Source organism: Notechis scutatus, chromosome Z, assembly GCF_049901735.1.
Source record: "Notechis scutatus isolate UNSWTSFEM ecotype Mainland chromosome Z, rNotScu1.2, whole genome shotgun sequence".
Taxonomy (NCBI): domain Eukaryota; kingdom Metazoa; phylum Chordata; class Lepidosauria; order Squamata; family Elapidae; genus Notechis; species Notechis scutatus.
Window position 1 is genome coordinate 68,822,655 of NC_142025.1, and position 19,405 is coordinate 68,842,059.

Below are 19,405 nucleotides of genomic sequence, written 5' to 3' on the forward strand. Positions count from 1 at the left end.
GTGGGGAAGAAAAAGGAAAGGAGGGAAAGAGAATGCAGAATTTAAGACAACCAAAGAAAAGAAAAATAATTCGAAAAATAAGTATAATACTGGAAAGCAACAGAAAAGGGGGATACAGAAGAGAGAAATAGAGGTAGACAGACAAGGGGGTAAAAAGGGGAGAGAGAAGAAGAGAGGGAAGAAGGAAAGGAAAAAAAGTTACAAAGGACCGGAACAAGATATAGAGAAACAGGACCTATTTAGAGATAATGGGTGAAAATTTAACTGAAAAAGGGATTCTGTAAAGGTACATAAGATTGTATTGTTATATTAGTAATAGAAATAACTTTAGAAAATTGGAAACAATGTATGATTAAAATGAGGGATAAAATAGTGTAATTTAGTGAAATGTTTGTTAATAAAATAAGTGAAATAAAATAAATGGGTAAATTGAATTAGGAAGGAACAGGAACATCTTAATTAGTTAATGTTTTATAAAATATAAGTGATGGGGGGAATTAATGATGGAAAGCTTACAATTGTTCCCATAGAAGTATGATATTTAATTGAAAAGTAATGGTAAAGAAGTTAAGATTTTAATGAATATTAAAATTAATGATAGAATTGAATTGGAATGGAATGTGTTGTTTTAATTACATACATTTATAATTTTTTCTTTTTTTAAGAATATAGTGTGTATTTTAAGAATGTACCAAGCAGAATCCGAATGGAAGTTATGTATTATATTGAATGTTATAAGGGTATATATTGAAGCCTAAATAAGAGTTAAATGGATAAACTTAAAAGATATAAAGGCGTCATTTTGTTTAATGAGAAAAGATAATAGATAATTGAAACAGGACAGACAAAAAATATAAATATAATTATTTGAATTGAGATGAGATAATTAAAATAAAATTGAGAAAATTAAAAGAGGGGAGAAGCTATGCTGAAAATGTAAAATAGTAATAAGATATGGAATAGAATATAAAAATGAGCATGAAGTCGAATATAAAGAAATGTAACCCGGGATTACGTTACTTTCAAAAAAGATGTTTTATTTGTATTTTTTTTTCTTTTTTTTCTTTGTGAAAACTCAAATAAAATTTACAGGAAAAAAAGAAAAGGAGAGGGTCTGGGCCTCACAGCAAGGCAGTTGTGTCCTATTTTACAACTTTTTTTCCATGTAGATCACTTCAATTAAGTATGGTCATTAAGCAAATCTGGCTTCCCCCATTTACTTTGCCTGTCAGAAGCCCCCTGGAAAGATTATAAATGACAGTTCCAGGACGACACAGTCATCATAATGTATGCTGGTTGATAAGCACCCAAAATTTGATCATGTGACTGTTGGAAGAAATGTCCATCTGGATTCAATTCCAAGTGGAGAGAAAGACACTGGAAACATGGAGACTGCTTGAAAGGATGGTTTAACGGAGCAGAACCATTAAGCACATGCTGTTGAACACATGGAGTAGAGAGTGATATATATTTAGACCTCTCTTGGCCCTTGCAAGAAATGAATCCTATTGGTTGTCAGACTCCCAGGGGGCTATGCGGGCTAACCTTGTAGGCTGTCTGTGTCCCAGACTTGGTTGAATTTTGCTAGGTGATGATATAATGAAGAGGGTTGTGTTCTGAAAGGGTATTGGGCAATTCGTATTATGGCTTAATGGCTTTGTCCTGGTTTGGATCTTGAGTGAGGGCTAATCCTATCACCCTGGAACTGAAGGTCTTTTGCCTTGTAGATAGGGTGGCCTAGTCTTTCTGGAGCTAATGTCAGGTGAGGCTCCATTCAAAATCCAAGAAAGAAAACCTTAGACTCCATTGTTTTAGAAAAAAGGACTTTTACTGAAAATTGACATGGTAGCATCAGAAGAAGATCTGAAGCGACAGGTGTGAAAATTCCATATAGTTACCCCAGGTTTCCACCTCCAATAGTTCAAACTGGCCATCCAATCTGAGATGTGTATAATATCATGTGGGGCATCTTCAGGTGGTGTTTCAGACATCTGATATACCAAGATGGTTGACCTTGGCTTAGGCAGATAAGGGCTACATCTGCACAGTAAGTAAGTAAGCATAATCAAGAAAGATCCCAAGTTTTACATTTCATCAACTAAAACCTCCAGCACTCTCCCCCCCACCCCGCCATGAAGTCCAATTATTCTTCCCTCCCCCATTTCTATGGCAGCTGGAAAGATAAGCAGAAGAAGGATTCTTGAAGGCTGACATTCGGCCCTCCTGCAAAAGAGGCATTAGCCCTAGAAAAGAAAAAGAAATATAACAATAGGAAAATAAACAATCCAAAGACAATATTAAACATTTAAAACAAGTTGGGGTTTGTCAGGAAATTTCAAACGAAATGCCTGTATAAGCCTAGGGGCTCTGACATCACATTCATTCACCCATTCTGACTGAGAAGGGGGTAAATGCTACCAAACAACTAAATACTGGAGTCATCCTCTCTGTTTCCTAGAATCCAAAATCTCTTTAATTTCACAAAGTTGCTCGCCCTCAATCAAAAGAGGAACTGGTGGGGCAGCAAATCCGCAAATCAGATGTATGTTCTGATTTTAACTGACATGAAAGACAGGGTGAATCCATCTAAGTGTCTTTGGCAATTGTAATTGCACTGCAACAAGATTCACAATTCTTACCATTGGGAAAGGTCCCACATATTTAGGACCCATTTTTTTAGATTTCTTGGTTGTTTGTAAATACTTAGTGGACAAAAAGACTTTATCACTGACTTGGTATGGTTTTTGTGGAGCTCTCTTTTTGTCTGCTTGTTTTCTATGAGCTTAATGAGCATCATCTAAGGCTTTATGGGTAACCGGCCAAGTAAGCTGGAATTGGGTTATCCACTCTGTCAATGATGGAACATTGGATTTCTCCTGTGGAAGCTCTGGTATGGGTACAAAGTCCTGACCCGTAGCTACCTTGAATGGGTGAAACCAGTGCTACTATGAACAGAGTTATTATAAGCCACCTCTGCGAAAGGCAGTAGATCAGACCAATCATCCTGTTGATAATTGATATAACACCTAAGGTATTGTTCCAATACCGAGTTAGTTCTCTCACAAGTCCCATTGTTTGTGGGTGGTGGGTGGAGCTTAAGTCCTTGGCAGAGCCCAATAACTTCAGGAATTCCTTCCAAAAGTTTGATGTAAATTGGACCCCCTATCTGAAATAATCAGTTTAGGAATACCATATAGTCTATACACATGTAAGATAAACAGTTTAGCCAACATTTTTGCAGATGGGATTTTTGCACAAGGTATGAAATGTACCTGCTTGGAAAATAAGTCAGTAACCACCCAAATGACTATTTCTCCCACTTTCAGGCAATTCTACTATAAAGTCCATGGAAATTTCCTTCTATGGAGCAGTCAGCCTAGCTACATGTTGTAGTAGACCGGCAGGTTTTCTAGATGGCCATTTGGCTGAAGCACAACTAGGACAACTAGCTACATAAGCTTCTATGTATTTTAAAGTTAGCCACCAAAATTGCCATTTGACCAAATGTAAGGTTTTCACAAAACCAAAATGTTGAGCGGCTTTCAAATCATGGGCTTGCTTTAAAATGGGTCCCCTAAGGCTAGCTGGTATATATAATTTGGCCCCCATCCATGCTAGCCATCTCAAATAGTACAGTCATTTGAGTGGATCAAGAACTAATCATCCAGTTTTAAAGCTACTTTTAACTGTACAGTCAAATCACTTGAAAGAGTAACATCCCCTTTGTTCTGGGCTTTGGTGACCATCGGGGCAGCCAGTTGCCTTGTAGAAACAATAGGACGGATCATTTCTCGGCAGACACTGTTATTTTAGAGCAACCTAGATAAAGCATCCGCCATAAAATTCCACACACACACACACACCCCGAGGTAGTTCAATGAAAAATTAAACCGCTTAAAGTATTGCGCCCAGCGGATTTGCTTAGGAGATCATTTTTGAGGCGTCTCTAGGGCCTCTAAGTTTTTATGATCCGTCCACACCTCAAAGGAGTGTTTTGCCCCCTCGAGAAAATGCCTCCAAATTAATAATGCCCATCAGACAGCAAATGCTTCTTTTTCCCAAATACCCCATCTTCTTTCTATCTCAGTTAATTTTGAGGAGGTGTAAGCACAAGGTTGTAAAGTTCCACTCTCATTAGGTTGAAGCAACACCGGTCCCACTGTCACAACACTTGCATCGGCCTGGATCACAAAAGGGGTGTCCAGCTCTGGATGCTTTAGCATTGGTTCAGCTGCAAAGAGTCATTTTAACTTCTCAAAAGTCACCTGGCACTCCATGGACCATTCTAATGGTCAACTTGGCTTTGGGTTTGATTCTTCCTTAGTCTTTAGGAGGTTTGTAATAGGTAACACAATCTTTGCAAACACTGGGATAAATTGGCGGTAAAAATTAGCAAATCCTAGAAAACTCTGCAATTATTTTCTGGTGCGAGGGACAGCCCAATCCAAAATGGCCCAGATTTTTTCTGAATACATTTCTATGCCTTCATGCGATATGGGGTAACCCAAATAGTCAATTCTCCTATGAGCTGCTCGGAGCATCCAGAGATGGGAGGTGCATCAGTCTCTGCTTGCTTAGGCTGAGCTCGAATTGAGGAACGCTCCTCCATCATGTGACTCTTCCAGGGCGTTCCCCAGTTTTTGCTCAGCCTCGTGCTAGACAGGCTGTTCTGCTCTTTGCTCCTTGGCGAAGCAGGAAATATTGGATTCTCTTAACTCTCAATCAGCATTAATTCAGCTTTATTCAGGTTTGATTTTTATTCTCCTTAGCCTGCGCAATTGTTGCAATTGGCTCTTTTGCCATTAAGGGAAAGCGCAATTTCGCCCCCAAGGGAGGCAAAGGGAGGGTCAGTAGCGATCATCGCACTACCTCCCATAGCCAAAAATCCCTTCTCTCTCTCTCTGCCTTAATTTGTTGTCACTGTGCCAATCGCTCCGTTTCAGTGTACTTTGTATTTATTTGCTTCGTTTGAGCTGTTCCGCATTCCCCCCCCCCCACTCTCGAACACCATTTTTCCTTTAGTTTACTTTTGCTGTTACTTTAAGGAGAAAGATCATTCTCTCCTTCTGGCCCCTCTCTAAACCGAGCTTCAGCTTAGCTTGCCAGGTGGGGAAAACGCTGCTGGAAGGCACGTTGTCATTGCGGCCGCCATTTTGGAGGCTGCCTCGTGGCACACGCCATTTTGTTTTTCCCATTTCTGAAGCTGTGAGTGGAAAATTTTCAAAACAGCAGGCCCCCGCCTGGCTTTTTTTCTGCAGCTTTTATTCCAGATTACCTTGGCTTGTATTTAATTGGAGTCTTGTTGGCCAGCCTCGCAGCTTCTCCAGCAGCACAGCAGCTGCACCCAGGCCTCGTGTCAGCCTGTGCAGAGAGGCTGCTACAGGCCCTATCCTTAACTCAACTGGGCCTAGGCGTTTCGATATCTGGTTTATTGGCTTTCTTTCTGTTATCCCAGGAGCAGGGATAGAAACATAACTCAAACTTGATTATAGCATTTATTCATATTTGACAGTATAATATTTTCAAACTTAAAAATATTATCACTGAGGTACGGCTCAATTCTCTCCTCTTTGGCTACCTTACATATCTCTACATATATATATATATATATATATATATATATATATATGTATGTATGTATGTATGTATGTATGTATGTATGTATGTATGTATGGTATTCGGCTTGGTTCGGGTATTTTCCCACGTCATTGTAGTTGTTCTTTTAAAGTTGTAGCAACGTTTCAGCAGAATCTCATCTGCCATCATCAGGCTTCACAGAATATATATATATATTCTTATATATATATAAGAAGAAGAAGAAAAAGGAGAGAATAGAAAGACAAATTTTCTAAAAGGGGGAGGTAATACTGATCAGGGACACCGTCTTGCCAGATCGGGCCCTGGGCTTGCCAACCGCCTCATTTCATTTCTTTATCTTACTCCAGCCATATTTAGGCCATTGCAATGGCAGATGGCAATACCTCGAGAGGACCTTCTTTGAAGGCAAAAGCCAAAACACACCACTTGCGCAAGCAGGCTAAGGAGACCTCCAAAGCAGCTGAGAGGGACGCCCTAAGGCGCCACAAGGCCCTGCAAAAGGAAATAGAAAGGAGATCTAAGGAACCACCCAAGGTGCCTCAGGTTCCTCCATCCTCCAGTCCCTCTACCTCTGCTCAACCTCCCCTCCAGATGTTTCCTTCTCCTCCAGGCGCAGCTTGCCACCTCAGGAACAACAGGCTCTGACTCCTGAAACATTGGCCAGAGTGGCTCCAGAGGCCACCTTCACCCCAACTGCTGCCGGTCTCCGCCAAGAGGAGTCTCTCCCTGAGGAGATCCCTGAGAAGATAAGATCCTGGATGGAGTTGGCTATTCGCCAAGGCATCGCTTCTGGCATCCAGCAAGCCACCAGGCCCAGTATGTACCCGGTAGGCTCTGAACAGGAATCTCACTCTGTGAGATCCCTACCCAGGTCTGAACATCCTTTGGCTCAGGTGCCCTTACATAGGGAACCCCCCCTCCAAGGGCAGGAGGAGGAGATGGAAGAGGGGGAGGAGGGGGAGGAAGGTGATCAGCTCAGGGACCCTCACGACTTCGATCTGGGGTCCATACACTATAGTGAACCCCTATCAGATATGGATCCCCTAGAGGACGAAATGTCCGAGGATGAGGGGCTCATCCCTGACCAGCCCGTTTTCACGGGCCTCTTTAAGCCGCAACTATTCAAATCCTTATTGTATAAAGCAAAAAATATCTCAGGTTTGAGTAAGCAACCCTCCTCAGCCCACCCCACCCCCTCTGGGGAGGGACCTGAAGACCTCATTTTTAACCAACCAGTGGTAGAGGCCGAAACTATTCCAGTTCCCCCTGTCCTTGCAGATCTGGTCCAAAAACAACTGGCGTCTGTAGGGGTCCCCCCAGCCCCCTCCAATCACGACAAAAAAAATTTCAATCTAGATCCGGATTTCTCTAATCTGTTGAACACCCTGGAGGTCGACGAGCCCATTGTGGGTCTGGCATCCTCCTCAACTCCTACTGAGGCCTTAGAAGCCCTAAACCGGAGGAAAAGCGAGCCGAGCTGGCCCTGCGCAGGGCCCATCAGTCGGACGCATGGGCCATAAGATCGGCTACGGCCACATCCTTCTTCACTAGGTCCTCTATTAGATGGTTGCGCCAGCTTAGACAGCATGTCCCCGCCTCCAACATCAGGGCACACCAGGACATTGTTAAGATCACCGCTGCAGCGGAGTTTTCGGCGGACGCCACATTTCACTCCGTCAAATTTTCTGCCAGGGCAATTACATCGCACGCCCAGGCCCGCCGCCTACTATGGCTCAGATACTGGCAGGCGGATTTTAAAAACAAAGCCAAGCTGGCCTCCTCTCCCTTAGTGGGGGGCAAGCTATTCGGCCCCTCCCTGGACCTCATACTTATGGAGACCAGGAACAAAAAGAAATTCCTCCCTTCCCTCACCCGAAGGTCAGACTCCAGACAGCTGCAGCCCTTTCGGAGGGGTTCCTTTCGGCCCTCCTACCAGGCCCCTTTCTCTCCCAAATATCAGAGGCCCCCCTCTTTCAGACCGGGCCAATTCCAGGATCAACCCGACTCGGGAGACAGGAGTAGGAAGGGCAGCCAATATAAAAGGCCTTTTCGGGGGTCCGGAGGCAGACCTTTCCGACGTTCCAGGTAGACATGACAACTCTATCCCCATTGGCGGACATCTAAAGTCGTTTGCCAACATACGGGATTCTTCCACTTCCGACTCTTGGGTCAGGGACACCATTAGCTTAGGCCTTGCCCTCGACTTCCATTCCACCCCCCCAAATTTCTTTATGTCATCCCCCCCTCCAAATACCCAATTAAATGCAATCTGATGACTTCCGCCATCCAGCACCTGCTCAACATTAGGGCCATCCAGCCTGTCCAACCAGACCAACGAGGTCGGGGCTTTTATTCCCACCTCTTCATCGTTCCTAAACACTTGGGGGGATGGCGGGCCATCTTAGATTTGAAGCGACTTAACAGCTTTTTAACATACCGCAAGTTCAAAATGCATTCCCTTCAATCTATATTACTGGGGATCAGACGGGGGGACTTTCTCACATCCATAGACTTAACAGAAGCCTACCTCCATATCACCATTCGGCCTTCCCACTCCAAATTCCTAAGGTTCTGTTAAAATAACCAACACTTCGAGTACATGGCCCTTCCCTTCGGACTGGCCTCCGCCCCCAGGACCTTTACCAAGGTCCTGGCTGCCCTGGCAGCTCATATCAGAAATACCCCCATCCGTCTCCAATGTTACCTTGATGATATTTTGATTCAATCATCATCTATCGATCAGGCAGTCAAGGACACCCAGGCAACTTTAGATTCCCTTCAGGATCGTGGGTTCCTCATAAACTGGAAAAAGAGCCAGTTATTTCCCTCAGATAACCCACTTGGGGGCTATTATCAACACAGTGGAGAGTAAGGTTTACCTATCCTCAGAAAGACTCCTTAGTATTCAGAAATTGGTTAAAGAAATTAGGCACCGCAAGAAGGTGCCCTTACTGGAACTGTCAAAATTACTGGGGAAAATAATTTCCTGCATCTCTATTGTTCCCTGGGCCCGTCTCCAGAGCAGATCCCTACAGTGGTTCCTGCTCCCGTACCAGAGATCCGGAAGAAGCAATTCCAAGTCCCCAGTCAGGGTCCCGCCCAAGGTCCTCACGTCCCTCCTCTGGTGGACCACTCATCAACAAGGGCTGCTTCTTCAAGGAGCCTCAAAGGCTGACTATTACCACGGATGCCAGCCTATCTGGATGGGGTGCCCACTTCCAGTCTCTCTCATCCCAGGGGAGATGGAGTCCAATAGAAAAATCGTGCAGTATAAATTGGCTGGAGCTTCACGCCGTTCTCCTGGCCCTGCGCAGCTTCCTCCCCCAGGTACGTGGGCAACACGTCCTCATTTTGACAGAGAACATCACAGCCAAAGCACACATCAACAAGCAAGGGGGCACACATTCAATCCAGCTGATGAAGGAAGCCGAGCGTCTCTGTCGCTGGGCAGAGACCAACCTTCTGTCCATCAAGGCAGAGCACATATCAGGGCTATCAAACATCCAGGCAGACTGGTTGAGCAGGGCCACCATAGACCACTCGGAGTGGCGCCTCCATCCATCCCTGTTTACAGAGGCAACAAGCATATTCGGGAAACCGGTGATAGACCTGTTTGCCTCCCCCCTCAATACCCAGCTCCCCAGATTCCTTTCAAGATACCTGTCCCAAGGAGCGGAGAATCACAACACGCTCCGCTGCCCATGGCCCTGGGGGCTCCTCTATGCGTTCCCTCCTCTGGCTCTGGTACCCAGGGTGATCCAAAAGCTCCTCCACGAAAAGGCGGAGTTGCTCCTAGTAGCTCCCTACTGGCCCAGACGGCCGTGGTTTGCGGACCTCTGCACTCTCTCGGTGCCCCCCCCGGAGGATCCCTCTGGACAGGATTTCCCTGTCCCAAGGGCCCCTCCTGCACCCGGACCCGCAATGGCTCCAGCTGACCGTCTGGAGGTTGAGCGGAGCACTTTGAGGAAAGGTCAGCTCTCAAATAAGGTCATTGACACCATCCTAGCTGCCAGACGACCATCAACAATCTGAATTTATAATGCCACATGGGCCATCTTCTGTTGTTGGTTCAACAAGCTTCAGATCAACCCAGTTTCTCCCTCCATAGCTCAAATTTTAGAGTTCCTCCAGGAGGGACTTGACAAGGGGTTGTCCCCTAACACGCTAAGGCATCAGGTAGCTGCCCTGTCTTCTGTCCTTTCTTATGAGGGTCTCAGTTCCCTCTCACCACGCCCTCATCTGAGCCTTCCTTAGAGGGGCTACCAATTTACGCCCCCCCAGTCCACCGTTATCCCACCTGGGACCTCAATAAAGTCCTCTCCCTCACCAAAGAGCCTTTCGAGCCCTTGAGGGAAACGGGTCTCCAATTCCTAACATATAAAGTAGTTTTCCTGGTGGCCATTACATCAGCCCAACATATCTCAGAAATAGCAGCCCTGTCTGTCAGGCAAGACCTCTGTGTCTTTCACGCAGATAGGGTGATCCTCCGACCCGACCCCACCTTTCTGCCAAAAGTTAATTCGGCTTTCCACAAAGCCCAGGAGCTCATCTTCCCCAATTTTTGTCCCAATCCATCGCAGGAAAGGGAACAACAATGGCACAAACTCGATGTAAGACGCGCCCTGCGTATTTACATCAAACGTACAAAGCCCTTCAGGAAGTCTGAGGCCCTATTTCTGTCTTTCTGACCCAAAACACTGGGTCACAGGGTGTCATCTTCTACCATAGGACGATGGATTAGGGCGGCCATAGCCAAATCGTATCTGTCCCAAGCCCTTCAAGTTCCTAAGGGCATAACAGCCCATTCAACCAGGAGCACAGCCACCTCTGCAGACTGGGCTACCCAGGCACCAATAATCAAAATATGCCGGGCTGCGACTTGGGCCTCACCTTCCCCCTTCATTTGGCACTATAAAATTGACGTGTTTGCCTCTGCGGAGGCTTCATTTGGCAGGCGGGTCCTACAGCGTGTTCTTAGGGACCCCAGGGAGACTCAGGACCAGACGGAGTCCCTCCCTTAGGACAGGCCAAGCTTTGGTATGTCCCATCTCTGGATGCTCCGAGCAGCTCATAGGAGAAGGGGCGTTGGTACTTACCTGATACGCCCTTTCTATTTGTGCTGCGAGGAGCACCCAGCCCCACCCTAATTTCCGTCTGGTGGGGGCCTCTCTTCTCGGGCAAGGACCAAAAATTATTTAGGTGATAGAGATAGGAGCAACCTTTTTTTCCTCTCGCCTTCGCAAAACTGGGGAACGCCCTGGAAGAGTCACATGATGAAGGAGGAGCATTCCTCAATTCAAGCTCAGCCTAAGCAAGCAGAGACTGAAGCACCTCCCATCTATGGATGCTCCTTGCAGCTCAAATAGAAAGGGCGTATCAGGTAAGTACCAACGCCCCTTTTCTCTTGGTGAAATTCACACTTGGATAATTTTGCATACAGTTCAGCCGCTTGAAGTTTTTTCAAAACTGACTGCACCAATTTCATGTGCTCCTCCAAAGTCTCTGTGTAGATAAGGATGCTGTCAAGGTAAACCAACACCCCCTTGTATAAATATTCATGCAGCACCTCATTTATCAGCTGCATGAATATGGCAGGGGCCCTTGCAGGCCAAATGGGAGAACATTGAATTGGAAACACCCCAAAGGGCAATTGAATGCATTTTTCCATTCATCTCCCTCTTTAATTCTAACTTGGTAGTACGCTTCTCTCAAATCAAGTTTAGTGAAAAATTTCCCCTTGGCAAGGTGAGCCAACATGTCCTTCATTAAGGGGAGTGGGTACATGTTTTCTACACAAATTCCATTAAGATTATGTAGGCCAACACATAAGTGAAGAGAGTCATCTTTCTTTTCTCGGAACAACGCTGGGGCCGCCACTCAAGACCTAGCAGGTTGGATGAAATCTCACTCAAGGTTCTTATTGATAAACAACCACAATTCCTCTAATTCCCGCGGTGTCATTGAACAAAGTTTAGGCTTAGGAAGCTTTACCCCCGGCAGAATCTTAATGCTACAATCTGTAGAGTAATGAGTGGGGGGGAGCGCATCTGACGCTTTTTCACTTAAAACCTCCCTTAAGTCCCAATACTCTTCAGGGATATTTTCCTCCCCCGCAATGCTTTCACTGCCCATCGACACCAATTCCGTGGAATTCTGAGGTTTTATTAGAGACAGCTCCTCCCCTTCTGGTGGTTGGTCGGTGCGTATACACAGTAGCCGTTTCCTCCAATCCACTTGGGGATTCCTCTTCCTAAGCCAGGGCAAACTAAGTAATAATGGGCGCTCCATCCCAGGGGCAACAATAAAACAATAAACGCCCCATCGACATTTTCACTGGTTCTGTTATGAAATGTGCAGGGCCACCCCCAGCTACTGATCCATCCAGTTGGCAAAAGGCTATGGAAGTTTTTTAAGTCCTTAGCCTCAATCCCAGTTTCTCCACGACTTCTGAGCTAATTACACACTTAGTGCACCCAGAGTCTAGCAAGGCCAAGATTTTCCCTTGGGTGCCAGAAGCAGGCACCTTTAATTTCACTGGGATTGTCATGGGGCCCATTTTGAGACTTACCAGATGATCGTCGTTGGAGTCAGATTAACTCTCGCCAAAAGGGGTTGGAGTTCCCAGCTCCTCTCCTCCCAGAGGGGCAAACTCTTCAACCTCTGCTTTCAAGGCGGTTTCATGCAGCTTTCCTGAGGTGTTTTCAAATTTTTTTCCTCCTGCTGGCACCCCCTTTGGCTTCAACTTAGTATGGCAATCTGCAGCCCGGTGACCTTCCTTTCCACATCGGAAGCACACTGTGGTTTTGGGTTTCACAGACGATCTACCCTTTTGAGCTTTAGGGGCCTCTCGGGAATTTGTAGGAGAGGGCTTGCTCCAGCTGGGACCACTACTGCATTTGTTTCTGGTCAAATCGATTTCCACATCTGCAGCTAACACGTACCAGAGTTGCAGATCTCTAGGATCTCTTCTGGAGATACAGCTTTGATAAACATCTTCATTCCGCCCATCCTTGAAAGCTTCTATCAGGGCTTCTTGGGACCACCCTCAAATATGGCACGCCACCTCTCTAAATTCCTGGGTGTATTCAGCCACAGACCTCCACCTCTGGTTTATAGTTTTCATCCTAATCCTAGCTTTGTGTTCAGCAAGAGGATCTTCAAACTGGGTGTGCAAGGCTGCCATAAACAGGTCATAGTTCATCAATAGAGGGGCATTATCATTATGTAATTTCACCATCCACTTTGCAGTGGTTCCCTCTAAAGCTCTGGTGACACATCTCACTTTAGCTGCCTCTGATGCAAAATCATCATAATATTCCTCCATATGGTTCCAAACTTGGGCTAGGAAGAATCCTAACTCCTTAGGATTTCCTCCATATTTTACTTCCAGTGGAGGAACCTTTGGAATTTGATGCATCTGTGGGACTGCTCCCCCTGCCAGGGAGTGGCTTGGGTGGCAGCAGCCATTTGAACTGGCCTGGGCTGAGTTGGGATGGCTGGCTGAGCTCCCATTACTTCTGCTTCCCTCCTCTCTCCCCCAGTTTCTTCATGGGTCAGCAATCCATACCTTTCTTCAGGTCTACGTCCCCCATGGACTCATTAAACAGATGTAAAGCTTGTGCTAACCAAAGGTCTTTTCGGTTTTCCTCTTGCCATGCATTCTCACCCTGATGCCATCTGGCAGTCGTCACCCCCAAGGGGATTTCTTCCAGCAATTTCCATCCGACTCACAAGGACCATTTGGGTCAGACCACTGGTTTCTCAGATAACAGATAATCAGAGTTGGGAGAGTATGGTGGTCTCTCATGAATGAAAACACTGATGGTCTCTCATGAATGAAAACACTGAGACGACGTCTTGAAGCAAGATCGGGATGAGAGCAGAGAGCAAACTCTGACACCCTCTTTTATTAGAAGCAATCCTTGTAACAATTTTGTTAGTGTCTTGTCACAAACGCATTACATCACACAAAATGCACTGCTCATTCACATAAGCATACAAAGCTGCAAAGTTTAAGTTTGCTACAATTCTGGGTAAGAAATGGCAACATTTTGACCTTGTTCCTTGCTTCGTGTTGCAGTCAACTACCAGAAGGCCCGTTGTCCTTGCACATACACAAGGAACAAATAATAATTCCCACATCTCCTCTGTTTTTCTTTTTTAAGAGACAGGGAGTGTTTAGTCCCAATAACAGCCTTTGTCAGGCACGTAGGCAAGAGTGCTGTGCATGCTGATGTTATCCATGGCGTTCGTGACTTCTTCGACCATCACAAACATCTTGTCCTTGTCTGGATCGTCACAGGTTGGCTCTCCCATCTCATCTTCGGATGGCAGTGGTTCATATGTGTTAGTTATTTGTTGATTCCAGAGAGCCATTACCTGCGCAGTGGCTTTTTTCTCAGCCAAGAGGGATAAACTGTTAGAAGTAGTGTGTACAAAGATAGGTAATACACAAGGCAATATAATACATCCCGCAGCAATCATACCAATAAGCGCTACAATAGCTTGCAAACCAGGCAATTTTGGGAACCAGGATCCAAACATGTCTCTAAAATCAAGACCATTCCATGTTTGTACAGGTACATGCGCAATCTTGATCATTCTATCAGTAATTTGTTGGATAACTTTTCCACTATCATCTACCTCAATACAACAATTACTAAGGTTAAATTTTCCACACACTCCTCCTTCTTTGGCAAGGAGATAATCTAAAGCCAAGCGATTTTGCATGATATATGTTCTAGACAATGCACTTTCTTTAGCGTTTTCAAAGCAAGAGCAGTTTCATTGGTTATAATTTCTAATACAGCTTGCAACCTTATAATTCTATTAAGCATGTATATAGGGGTATACCAATAGTTGTAAACAGTGGTGGCCCCCATGTTAGTCCCGGACACCTTTTGGAAGAGATATTTCTTTTCCTGTAGATAAGATCTTTGCCAGCTGTGTGAGCCGCAGGTAACTCCTGCAGCGTCGTTAGGACCTTGGCCTTTGCTGATGGCAAAGCAAGCATCAAAACACACAGAAGTGTTGGTACCCCCCCGAGTGACATTATGGGTTATGTACCCATTTTTTGCTTGACTGGTTGAGAACATTGAGGCAAGGTCAGAGCTGGATCCTCCTTTGTAGGCATAGACATACAGCGAGGCGGTGATGGGCCCCACAGCCTTTGGCTCGTAGCATTGAATGCCTTCAGCAGTGTAACATCGTGCATATTGAGTGTTGTTATGCAGACAAGGGGAGACTGTCGTGGAGTTGCATTCAGGCTTCAAAGTATGATAGATCAGGGTGGATTGGGTCTTCGTTCCGCTGCGAGTAGTTTTGATGCAGGCGTCGCAGGAGGATGGGGTGGCTGTCGTATCGGCTGGAACGATGTGGAAACCCAGGAAGCAAATGATGAATGCAGCAGGCAGCTTCATGATGCTGATGTAGGCAAGGCTGGTTTGGGTAGAAAAGGCCTTATTGTTGTAGGAAACAGCAGCGTACCCTCGTCCCCAGGTTATAAGTTCAGCAGGACCTTTCCACTGAGGATCTGGAAGCTGACAAAAATATACCGTTGGTCTGGGTTCAGGATGAGGCGAAGAAGCGAAATGACGTGATGCCGCTGTGCATTGGGGGGATCCGGACTCATTGAGAAAGTTAAGAGTAAATAAACAAACATAATGCATTCTGGAGTCCTGGCAACCCTGTGACAGTCTTAAATTTGAATTTTTCCAAATTATTTTTAAGGGTTTGATTAGTCCGTTCAGCAATGGCTTGTCCCTGAGCAAGTAGGGCATTGTTGAATAATTGCAGCAGCCTCTTGGGCGGTGATTTGGAATTCCTTCATAAGAGCCCTTTTATTTTGATGAAAATAGTTATGACTGTCCCAAGGGGTTAGGGGAGAAAGAGAGAAAGCGGATAGAATAGTAGCAGCGGGTGCGGCTGAGGCCGCTGCATCAGCTCTGTCATTTCCTTCTTGTAATGGGCCGGGAAATGGTTGATGACTACGTATATGAGCAACAAAGAAAGGGTGGGAGTGGGTTGAGATGAGTTGCTAAAGCGAAATGAATTTAGTAAGAAGGTCATTGTCCAGAGTGGGGGAGAGATATGCATCGGAGATATTCTTTACTATGAAAGTGACATAAAGACTGTCCAGGATTAAATTGAAAGGTTGATCGGGAAAATGTTGAAAGGCCAATATAGCAGCAGCAAGTTCTGCCCTTTGGGCAGACGATTGTGGCTGAGTAACTTTGGTGCGCCATTGCCCTTCTGAAAACCAGGCACAGGTGCCATATTGCTTCCCTCCATCTGCATATATAGTGATCGCAGAGGGAATGAGGGCTGTGGATTCTATTAATTGCCAATTAAAGGGAACCAGCTTAAGTAAATTAAATTGGTCATCTGCAGGGAGATGGCAGGAAATAGTCACCGGCCATTCTCCCATTACAATTTGTAATGATTCTGAATTCAATAACATTACCTCCCAATCGGACAATGACATAGGGATATATAGTACAGAGGGTTCAATAGCCATTAGGGCTTTACAACGTTGACGCCCTTTGTGAATAAGTATAGAGAAGAGCAAAGGTTTGGGGTTAATGGATTTACGAGGGGTATGAGGCAGATGTATCCATTCTAGGATGAGAAGTTTAGAGAGACTTTGAGCAAGAATTGCAGTAGGTAGATGAGGTGTATTGAGCAAGATTAAGGAAATAGGAGCATTGTTGTGACATCGGTCGACCTACCTTTTCTGCATAATGTGCTGTATGTCCTGAGTGATTTTTAACACATCAAACAGGGGGCTGAGCATGTGTGTAGTGATGCCAAAATAGGGACGGGTCCAATTAATAGCCCCTAAATATTGTTGTAATTGTACGAGGGATGTCTACACAATGGCATCACGTGTGGATGGACTGAAACTTGTATATCAAAAATATGAAAAAGAAAAGCAAGAAGGGAAAGATGTCCCTGGCACTCCCTTCCAATTTTTAGAAATGGCGGTTTGTACTTATGTAAAGCTGAATGAGCAACAGAATGACTGGGGCAAAGAAGAAGCCATCTTTGATGAACAAGTGACTTTGGTTGGGGAAGGAAAAAAGAAAGAGAAAAAGGAGGAGAAGAAGACTTTAAGGCCTGGAAAAACAACCCAAAAAGAGAAGAATAAGGTGAAAGAGGGAAAGCAGAATAAAAGGGAGGTGGAGAGACAAGGGGGCAAAGAGGACAAGGAGAAGAAGAAGCAAGGGAGAAAGGAAGAGATGAGAAGCCTTAATGGTGGGGAGCAAGATGCAAAGAAGCAAAAGTTCTCCAGAGATAATGGACAAATTCCACTGAAAAAGGGATTCCAGAAAGGCACACAAGACCGCACTTCTACACCTGCATCCAGAAATAACCATAGAAAACTGGAAGCAACATGCAATTCAAAATGTGACAAAACACTCAGTATAATCTAGTGAAACCTCTGCCAAGAAAAGGGGAATACTGTAATGAAACAATGATTTAAGACATGGGATGTGGGGGGGGAAACAATTTTGGAAAGCATAAGTGTTCCCACAAAGGCATGATATCTAACGGAAAGGGGTAAAATATTTAAGACATAAATGATTGTCAACATCAATGATTAGACTATGTTATCCCAGCAAAACTTTTTGTGAAATGAGAGACCTGAAGTAGGAGAAGGGGGAACACTGCAATGAAATAATGATCTATAATATGTGATGTGGGGGGGGGGACAACCATGGAAAATAGGTGCTCCCATAAAAGCATGTGATTTAACTGAAAAGTAATGTGCTAAATGTTTAAGATATAAATGAATATCAATATAAAGGCATCATACTCCATTTAGTACACAGGAGAAGTTTTTCTTCAAAGAAGAAAGACAAATGGATAGCTGGAAACAGAACAGACAAAGAACAACAAACACCATGATTCAAATTGAGAGGAGACAAACAAAACAAAATTGAGAAAATTCAAAAGAAAGGAGAAGTTATGTAGAAAATTGAAAATGCCAATAAGATATGGAATGGTATGTAAAATGAACACGAATTTGAATTTGTGTCTGTACCAAGAGTTTTGACCCGGGACTAAGCAACTTTCAGAAAAGAGATTTTTTATGCTTTTATGTTTTGTGTTTCTGTGTATTTATGTTTTGTATGTCTTTAAAAATTAATAAAACTTGTTAAAAAAAAAAAGAAAGGTTAATGGCTGAGAGTTTTGAGGAAGGATAAAGCAGATCGGGAACCACAGAGATTCCTTTGAGGAGGGCATGAGGGTGAATCATTCTAGCTGCAAGATTAGCAGGTACATCTGAATAAAATTGAATTTTTATAATATTTGTATAATCCTGATCAATAATCCCTGGAATCACAAAAAACCTTTCATAGAAGCTGAGGATCGAGGCAAGGCCAACTCTTCCGAAAAGAGCAGCACCTCCCTCTGGGGCCCGGCATTGGGCTTTGAAATCGCCAGGCTTCCCACGATTGAAACAATTCCCAGTAGGTTTAAGACCCTTTTGCAAAGCTACAGCCAAGGTCTCCATGTTATAAAATTGCAAACTTACTACAGCACAAGCTTTAATCAAATCTGCCAAGGTTGCCTCCCCCCGCGCGACCAAAGGCTGAAAATTTATTGCCTGCTGCTCCACAGTTGCAAACTGCCCTGCCCCATAGATTTGATCAGGTATATACAAACCCCCTAAATTATTTCCTCTGTTAATTGCTTCTCTTTGATATTCTGCATCAAATACCATGTATTGTGTCCCGTTCAAAATCATTCTCATTAATTCTTTCCAATTTTGTGGAATCATCTTTTGAGCTTGCCCCAGACTGTGAAGCAAACTTTGAATGCCAAACTCCCTCACAGATTTCTTTAAAAGAGATAAAGGCAGTGGATTCCAGACAGCCTGTAAATTTACTGCATTATCAATTTGCCTCTGAACGGGAAACAATTGCATGGAGTCAATCTCCCCACCCTCCAGCTGTCCTGTTTGAAAAGCTGCTTGCATAGCTGCTTCAACTCTCCCAGCATGGGGTGTATTTATTTTAGGATTTCCCACCTTGACATCTCCTGATGGATTTTTAGGAGCTGTTGGGGGAGATTTACTGATCTCATTTGTCTCTGGGGGGGCAGTCGGTTTAAAAGACACGGGCGTCACAGCAGGGGGCAAGAGTTGTACAGCAGAATTCACATAGGGAGGGGGTGCAGAAAGGGGGCAAGTAGGGGTTGCTCTAGAAAGGAGATAGCCTTAAAAACCACCCTCCAAGCAATTAATATAGATGAAGGAGCTCTAGGACTTTCGTGAAGGTATTTTCCAATCTCCTTCCATACTGTAGTTTTGATACTGCCTTTAGCCGGATAAGAAGGGCAGTGTTGCCAAATGTATTCTAGGAGTTCCTCAATAGAGGTTTTTGTAAGGGGGGCATGAAGGGAGCCCCCCTTTTTAAAGGTAAAAAATTTCGTTTGGTTAATTCTCTTAGTTCCTCAATGTGCAATTTCTGGTCCTGAGAGAATCCTCCACCCATACTCACGAGGGATCCACGGCGATCGCCTGCGATCGAATCAGGGATGAGGTGCACCAAGGCTATGCCAGCCGATGAGTATGGATGGTCCAAAGACGTACCACCTCGCAGATGATCACGTCGGGCTCACCATTTGTGGTGGTCTCTCATGAATGAAAACACTGATGGTCTCTCATGAATGAAAACACTGAGACGACGTCTTGAAGCAAGATCGGGATGAGAGCAGAGAGCAAACTCTGACACCCTCTTTTATTAGAAGCAATCCTTGTAACAATTTTGTTAGTGTCTTGTCACAAACGCATTACATCACA

At 44.7% G+C, this 19,405-nt stretch overlaps 1 long non-coding RNA gene across 1 annotated transcript in view; it reads right to left on the reverse strand.

The window, feature by feature from the left end:
• Positions 1-1,806: 1,806 nt before the first annotated feature.
• LOC148128917 (uncharacterized) overlaps positions 1,807-19,405 on the reverse strand; it is a 31,626-nt gene continuing 14,027 nt past the window's right edge. The window contains exon 3 of the long non-coding RNA XR_015746018.1: positions 1,807-2,243. This is a non-coding gene — a long non-coding RNA (uncharacterized LOC148128917). The remainder of the gene's footprint in view (positions 2,244-19,405) is intronic.